Source organism: Triticum urartu, chromosome 7A, assembly GCF_056163025.1.
Source record: "Triticum urartu cultivar PI428250 chromosome 7A, HENAU_Tu73, whole genome shotgun sequence".
NCBI classification, from domain to species: Eukaryota; Viridiplantae; Streptophyta; class Magnoliopsida; order Poales; family Poaceae; genus Triticum; species Triticum urartu.
This window is the reverse complement of record NC_141879.1, coordinates 464098485-464106176: the sequence shown is the minus strand read 5'-3', so window position 1 is coordinate 464106176 and position 7692 is coordinate 464098485. Positions and strand designations below refer to the sequence as shown.

Sequence of the window (7692 nt, the reverse complement as noted above, 5' to 3'; positions counted from 1 at the left end):
ATCATCTTCTTCATCTTCCTCACCACGATCCTCTTCTTCTTCTATCTCATCATCTTGTGCGTCATATTCTTCCTCAAATTCATTGGAAGCCTCAATAACGGGCCGCTTTGAGGCTGCACGGCGAGCACGGCCCTGACCTGTCCCAGACCCCTGACCCATGCCTTCAGACGGCTGACGACGAGCAATGGTGAAGTCCTTTGATCCTCCTTTTGCACGCTTGCGACGAAGCTCAGACCTCTTGTCAGCGGAGTCTGAAACACACACAAAAACCCAACAACACAAAGCACGAGGCACAAATGAGTACAAGTGCAAGATAAATGGCAAGGAGATAGACAAAAGTCTTGGCAATAGTTCCTGGATAGCCCGTGCGCACGGTACAGGACCGTGGGCACGGGGCCCCGTGCGCACGGGTGTCAAACACCCCATGGACACGGGGGTCTCCCAGCGGCAGCCACTACCAGAAAGAGCTCCGGGAGTGGGTGCAACAGAGGGACCAACAGATCTAAGCACTAGACTTCTATCTACAAACAAGTTGAGGCCAAACGAATCTAGGGAGCAAAGAAACCCTAAAGCTAGAACAAAAGAAGGAAACTCAAGGAGATGGAACAAGAGGAGAGGACCAACCGGAGGAGGACCCCATCAGGATCGAGATCCACGGAGGAAGAACTCCGACAAAGCCCGGAGGAGATCCGGCGAGTGGAGGCGACAGCGGCGGCGCTGGAGGCTTCCTGGGGAGTGGAGGGGGCGAATGGGTGGGAATGAACCTGAGCCTCCCCCATGCCCCACCTCTTCAGGACCGAAAACTGCAGACCCCGTGTGCACGGGCTAAGTGAGCCCTGTGCGCACGGGGGTCCCGTGCGCACGGTACAGAGCCCGTGGGCACGGGGGCCCCGTGTGCACGGTATAGGCCCGTGCGCACGCTACAGGCCCGTGCGCACGGGGTATTCAGGAACTTTGACATGAGTGGATCTTTAAATACAAGGCTGAGTGTATACTCTTACCCCTACTTCACAAGGCACTCGGTCTACATTTCTGAACACGCCGCGAGGAAAGTCCTATCACTATGGAAAGGGTATATGTGGAGCACTTGTACCAAAAAGAAGCGAGGAGAACCAACCAAAAAAAGAAAAGAAACACCACACCACACACACGAAACAAACACGGACATAACCCTCAAGCGAGGGCGGTGGCCGAGGCCACCATGTTTGAGTTTACTTGGTATGGCACCGCGAAGATATGAACCTTGGGCCCAAGACCAATACTCATCTTTGAAGCACAAGTACCACCTAAAGTGGCTTATGTGAAAGATTGTGTTTGTTTTATGCACTTCTAGGATAAGATAGCTCATGAGTTGAGCTAGCTCCCCCTAGACATGTGCCTACATCTAAGCAAGATAGTACATGAGTATGTGTGTGCGAGCAAGAGTTTCATCCGAAGTTACTAATATCCACGATATTTAGCTCATACCTTAACTCGCGGAATCTTGCTTCGTCAAGGGGCTTGGTGAAGATGTCTGCTAGTTGATTCTCGGTGTTGACATGGAGTAACTCAATGTTTCCCTTGGCCACATGATCTCTAATGAAATGATGACGAATCTCAATATGCTTGGTCTTGCTATGTTGAACCAGATTCTCGGTGATCTTGATGGCACTTTCATTGTCACACCAAAGAGGCACTTTGTCACATTTGACACCGTAATCCATCAAAGTTTGCCTCATCCATAGTAATTGGGCACAACAACTTACGGCAGCAATATACTCGGCTTCGGCTGTGGAGATAGATATACAATTTTGCTTCTTTGAAGACCAACTTACCAACGATCTCCCTAGGAATTGACATGAGCCGGATGTGGACTTGCGATCAACCTTGTCTCCGGCCCAATCCGAATCTGAGTAACCCATTAACTCAAATGATGATCCCTTGGGATACCAAAGGCCCGAGTTTGGGGTATGAACCAAATATCGAAGGATCCTTTTCACTGCCGAATAGTGGCTCTCCTTAGGAGCGGATTGAAATCTTGCACACATACACACACTCAACATAATATCTGGCCTAGATGCACAAAGGTAAAGCAAGGAACCGATCATAGAGCGATATACCTTTTGATCCACTTCTTTACCATTTGGATCAAGATGAAGTTGACCATTTGTGGCCATGGGTGTCTTCATTGGCTTGACATCTTGCATTTTGAATCTCTTGAGCATGTCTTGGATATAACGAGATTGATTGATGAAGGTTCCGCCTCTCAATTGCTTCACTTGAAAACCGAGAAAGAACTTCAACTCTCCCATCATGCTCATCGCAAATTCCTTAGTCATAAGATTCTCAAACTCAACGTTAATAGCATGGTTAGTTGACCCAAAGATAATATCATCAACATATATTTGGCAGACAAACAACTCTCCTTTTACCCTCTTCGTAAAGAGAGTGGAATCTATTACCCCAATCTGGAACCCCTTCTCGCTTAGGAACGCTGTAAGGTGATCATACCAAGCACGAGGTGCTTGTTTGAGTCCATAGAGTGCCTTATGGAGTTCATAAACGTGAGAGGGATGATCGGGGTCTTCAAAACCGGGAGGTTGCTTGACATACACCAACTCCTTAAGAGGACCATTAAGAAATGCACTCTTAACATCCATTTGATATAATTTGAAATCATGATGAGAGGCATAAGCAAGCAAGATGCGAATGGATTCGAGACGGGCAACGGGGGCAAAAGTTTCACCAAAGTCCAAACCTTCAACTTGGGTGAAACCTTGTGCCACTAACCTTGCCTTGTTCCTTATTACTTGTCCATATTCATCTTGTTTGTTCTTGAAAATCCACTTTGTTCCAATGACATTATGAAATTCCTTGGGTCTTTCTACAAGGGTCCACACTTTGTTGCATGTGAAGTTGTTGAGTTCTTCATGCATGGCATATATCCAATCCGGATCGTCAAGGCATCTTCCACCTTAAGGGGTTCAACACAAGAGACAAACGAGTGATGTTCACAAAAGTTTGCCAAATTTCTACGAGTAGTTACCCCCTTTTTGATGCTTCTGTAGATGTTCTCGGTGAGGTGTTGAAGATGTTTTAGCTTGGCGACCACTTTTTGCTCTTTGCGGTCAAGCTCTTCTTCACTTGGTTTTGGACTTGATGAAGAAGCTTGCCCTTGAGATTGCTTTAGCCTTGGAGACACTCTTCTCTTTGCAACCATAGGTTCTTGCTCAGTAGGAAGTGATGACAATGAAGACACTTGTGGTTGGGGTTGATCTAGATCTTGATCATGACTTTGAGCTTGATCTTGAGCCTCAATGATTGGTTTCATTATTTGGAAGAGTTTGCTCTTGATCTTGCTCAGGAATATGAGGGTCTTGATCTTATTCTTGGATAGGTTCATTACTTCCCAAGGCATCTTGTACAAGTGGTGTCGGTGATGACTTCCCTTGTGGAGAATCCTCAAGAGGGGCTCTTACTCCTTCTTCTTCTACTTGGACATGGGGTGTTTCTTGTGGGAGAATGTGGCCTATCCCCATTGTCCTTATAGCTTGTGAAGGAGCCTCATCACCTACAACACTAGGAACAATTTGCTCCATGCGGGAGCCGTTATCTTCATCAAACTCCACATTTACCGTTTCCTCAATGCATCTGGTGGATTTATTGAGAACTTGGTAAGCATGAGAGTTTGATGCATATCCAACAAATATGCCCTCATAAGTTCTAGACTCAAATTTAGCTAACTGGGATCTTTTGTTTAAAATGAAACACTTACAACCGAATACCCGAAAGTATTTGACGTTGGGCTTTCTCCCAATTAGGAGCTCATAAGGGGTCTTGTTCTTGAGCTTGCGAAGATAAAGCCGGTTTGAATCATGGCACGCGGTATTGATGGCTTCTTCCCAAAGCTTGTATGGTGATTTGTACTCATCAAGCATGGTCCTAGCCATCTCAATAAGAGTCCGATTCTTCCTCTCTGCAACACCATTTTGTTGGGGAGTATATGGTGCGGCATATTGGTGCTTTATCCCCTCTTCACTCAAGAATTCATCCATTGTATAGTTTTTGAACTCGGTGCCATTGTCACTTCGGATTGCCTTGATCTCACAGTTATGTTGACGTTGAGCTTCTTTGGCAAAGTTGATGAAGGTTTCTTGAGTTTCATCTTTAGTCTTGAGAAAGAACACCCAAGTATATCTTGTGAAGTCATCAACAATGACAAGGCAATATCTCCTTCCTCCCAAACTATCATATGTTGGAGGCCCAAATAGATCCAAATGGATAAGCTCGAGGGGCCTCAAGGTGGTGATGATAGTCTTCACTTTATGAGCTTTTTCATGAAGCTTTCCGGAAATGCAAGCACTACAAGGACGATCTTTGGCAAAAGACACATTGGTTAGTCCAAGAATGTGCTCCCCCTTTAAGAGAGCTTGTAAATTTCTCATGCCCACGTGGGCTAGCCTACGGTGCCATAGCCACCCCATGTCAGCCTTGGCCATTAGGCATGTTGCAAGATGAGTTTTCTCTTTTGAGAAATCAACCACGTAAAGGTTGTCTTCAACATGCCCAACAAAGACCACTTTGAGATTGCTCCTCTTAAAGACGGTCACATGGAATTCACCAAAATGTGAATCATATCCGGCACGAGCCAATTGAATAGTTGAAAGTAAATTGTAGTGAAGGGATTGGACAAGCATGACATTTGCAAGAGATGAATCATTAGAGATTACCACCTTGCCCAAACCCAATACCTTTCCCTTGCTATTGTCACCGAAGGAGATGTTCGAAGAGGCCTTGAGTGAATCAACGAACTCCACAAGCATCTCCCTTTCTCCGGTCATATGATTGGTGCATCCACTGTCGATCACCCATTGAGTTCCACCGGAGACATAGTCCTACAATAATCAAGCTTTGGTTATAGGTACTCATTTTGCAATGGGTCCTGGTGAGTTAGCAACAAGGGTCTTGGGAACCCAAATAGTCCAAGCATAATCATCATAGTTAGTTCCAACAAATTTTGCAAAGGTATAGCCATCATCTCCTCTCATGAGAACATATGATGGATTGTTCTTGCCGGCAAAATTCTTGGGAATAGCCTTGTCCCTAATGACCTTACCATTCCCAGCACCCTTCATTTCCTTCTCCTTCTCCTTGTGCCCTTCTTGCACAAACACTACCTTTTGGGGAGGGGAAGGAGTTGGACCGATCTTCTTGTTCTTCTTCTTCTTGTTGTTCTTACCACTCTTAGATGCGGGATTAAACCCAACTCCCTCCTTGGAAACACACTCCTTTTGGTTGCTCAAGAGATCGTTTAGGTTTTTCTCCCCTTGGATGCATGATACAAGCCCTTTCTCAACTTGAGCTTTCAACTTCTTATTTTCCTCTTGAAGGGAGGTGCAATCATGAGCAAACTTAGCCATACAAGCATCATCATTTAAATCAATATGAGGTACGGAAGTGAGAGCCTTAATGGTTGTAGATTTTAATTGAGCATAAGACTCGGTGAGAGCAATGAGGTCACCTTTGACAACCTTGGAACTAATCACAAGGAACTCATGCTCCTCAACAAGTCTTGTATGGTCAACTAGAAGTTTTTCAACTCTAACGTTAAGAGCATCTTTATTCTCAAGAGCAAGTTGCAACACATCGTTGGTTTTAACAAAGTCAATTTGATGAGCAAACAAGGCTTCCTCAAGTGATGCTCTCATGACACTCTCTTCATTAAGTTCGTGCTCGAGGAGATCAACTCTCTCTTTTTCCTCTATAAGGAGGTTCTCAACGTTATCAATAAAGTCATCGCGTTCAGCGTGTGACTTAAGGAGATCGCCAAAATGAGCACGAGCTTCACCATGAAGAGTTTTCATGAAAGCCATTAAGGATTCCTCATCATTATCCACACCCTCCTCACACTCATCCTCCACTATCCCACATGAGACATTGGGAGTGTATTTGTCGGGTCTCTTGGGTTTGGACTTTGTTTTTACCTCTTTGGCCATGAGGCGTCGATGAGTGAATGGCTTGTCCTCGTTTGGAGAGTCGAAGAGGCTGGTGGTGGTGGAGGAGGTAGTGGCATGCATGGCGAAGGCGGCCGTGCCCACTTGATCATCATCACCGTCATCTTCATCTCCAGACATGTATTCTTCATGAACAAGAGCCTTGTCATCCTTCCTCTTTGCAAACTTGGTGAACTTCTTCTTCTTAAGCACAAGCTTCTCGGACTTGTCTTCACGTCTCTCATATGGACAATCATGAACAAAGTGTCTTGGGCTATCACAATTGTAGCATTTCCTTCGTCCAAGAGATCTTCCTTGAAGATTTCTTCCTTTGTTTGCCATGGTCCCGGTGTACTTCTTGACTAAGAGAGCCAAGTCTTCTGCAAAATCATTTGCCGGGCACGAGGTATCATTATCCTCCTCACATATCTCTTCACTCACTTCTTCCTCCCTTGAGGATTGGCTCATCACTTTCTTGGCCTTCAAGGCAAGATTGGAGTTCTTGGTTGCTTGAGCTATTGCAAATGTTTTCTTGGACTTTGTTTCCAAAAGAACATGGGTAGAGAAGGTGGAAACAACTTGAGCCGAAGTCAACTTGTGATAGTCCGGACATTGATGAACCATCATGACCATGGTATGTTCTGTGAGAACCATAGCATCTATGAACTTGTCCTTGATGAATTCATCATTTTCCCAAGTGCACCCAAAGGTTCTCAAGTTGAGCACAAGGGACATCAACCTTCGGTAAACCTCTTCTGCGGACTCACCCTCATTCCTCACAAAGAGATTGACTTCTTGTTTGAGCAAGGCCAACCGAGATCTTCAAATTGCTTCATCTCCTTCAAGAGCCTCCTCAAGGCAATCCCAAATTTCCTTTGCGGTTTTGAGAAGAGCAATGGAATAACTATAGTCTTCAGTCACAGTGTTGCGAAGCATGTTGTGTGCGGTAGCATTGAGTTGATCGTCAACTGCTTCCCTTGGAGTGAGATTCATTGGGTCCTTGGGGTTGAATCCATTGACCACAATCCACCACAATTGAGTTGAAGCACTGCGCATGTGAGACTCCATATCTAGCTTCCACTTAGCAAATGCATTAGCTTTGAAAGGGGGCGGAGGCCCAACAGGATTAATGCGGGGATGTTGCAAGGGTTGAGGAGAGTAAAAGGGTTCCACGGCATTGTACTGGGGAACTTGAGTATGAGCCGGGGAAGCAAGAGGTTCCCTCGAGTAATCCGCATCATGAACCTCATTTGGGTTAAACGAGTTTGATGCGGACGTTGATGGCTTTAGGCGAGCATCAATTTCCTCCTTGATTGAGGCTTGAACCTCTTTCAACATAGAGACTTTGAGGTCCGCAAACATTGAAAGAATATCGGCCGCGGTCAAGGGGACATTCGGGTTAGTAGTAGCGGCAGGAGCAACGACCGGAGCACCAAGTGTCTCAGTCGCGGCGGGGGGTTGGTTTTGACCATCCCCCACAACGGGTAGGCCACCTCCCTCATTCCCTAGATCGACCATATCCTCTAAGGTTGTAAAACCTTATATTAGAGCACGAGGCTCTGATACCAATTGAAAGGATCGATACGGTCGACTAGAGGGGGGGGGGTGAATAGGAGACTACAAATTTTAATCTTTCTTGTAGATTTTAAGGCTTAGCAGATAAAAGAGTTCACTAGATATGCAACTAGGTGAATGCAACCTATATGACAAGCAAGCTCCA

The 7692-nt window shown here is 45.6% G+C and overlaps 2 pseudogenes; both read right to left on the bottom strand.

Moving 5' to 3' along the window:
• Positions 1 to 1427: 1427 nt before the first annotated feature.
• LOC147959966 (secreted RxLR effector protein 161 pseudogene) lies at positions 1428 to 2186 on the bottom strand (annotated as a pseudogene).
• A 1176-nt stretch (positions 2187 to 3362) lies between these two features.
• LOC147959965 (uncharacterized) lies at positions 3363 to 7490 on the bottom strand (annotated as a pseudogene).
• Positions 7491 to 7692: the final 202 nt, after the last annotated feature.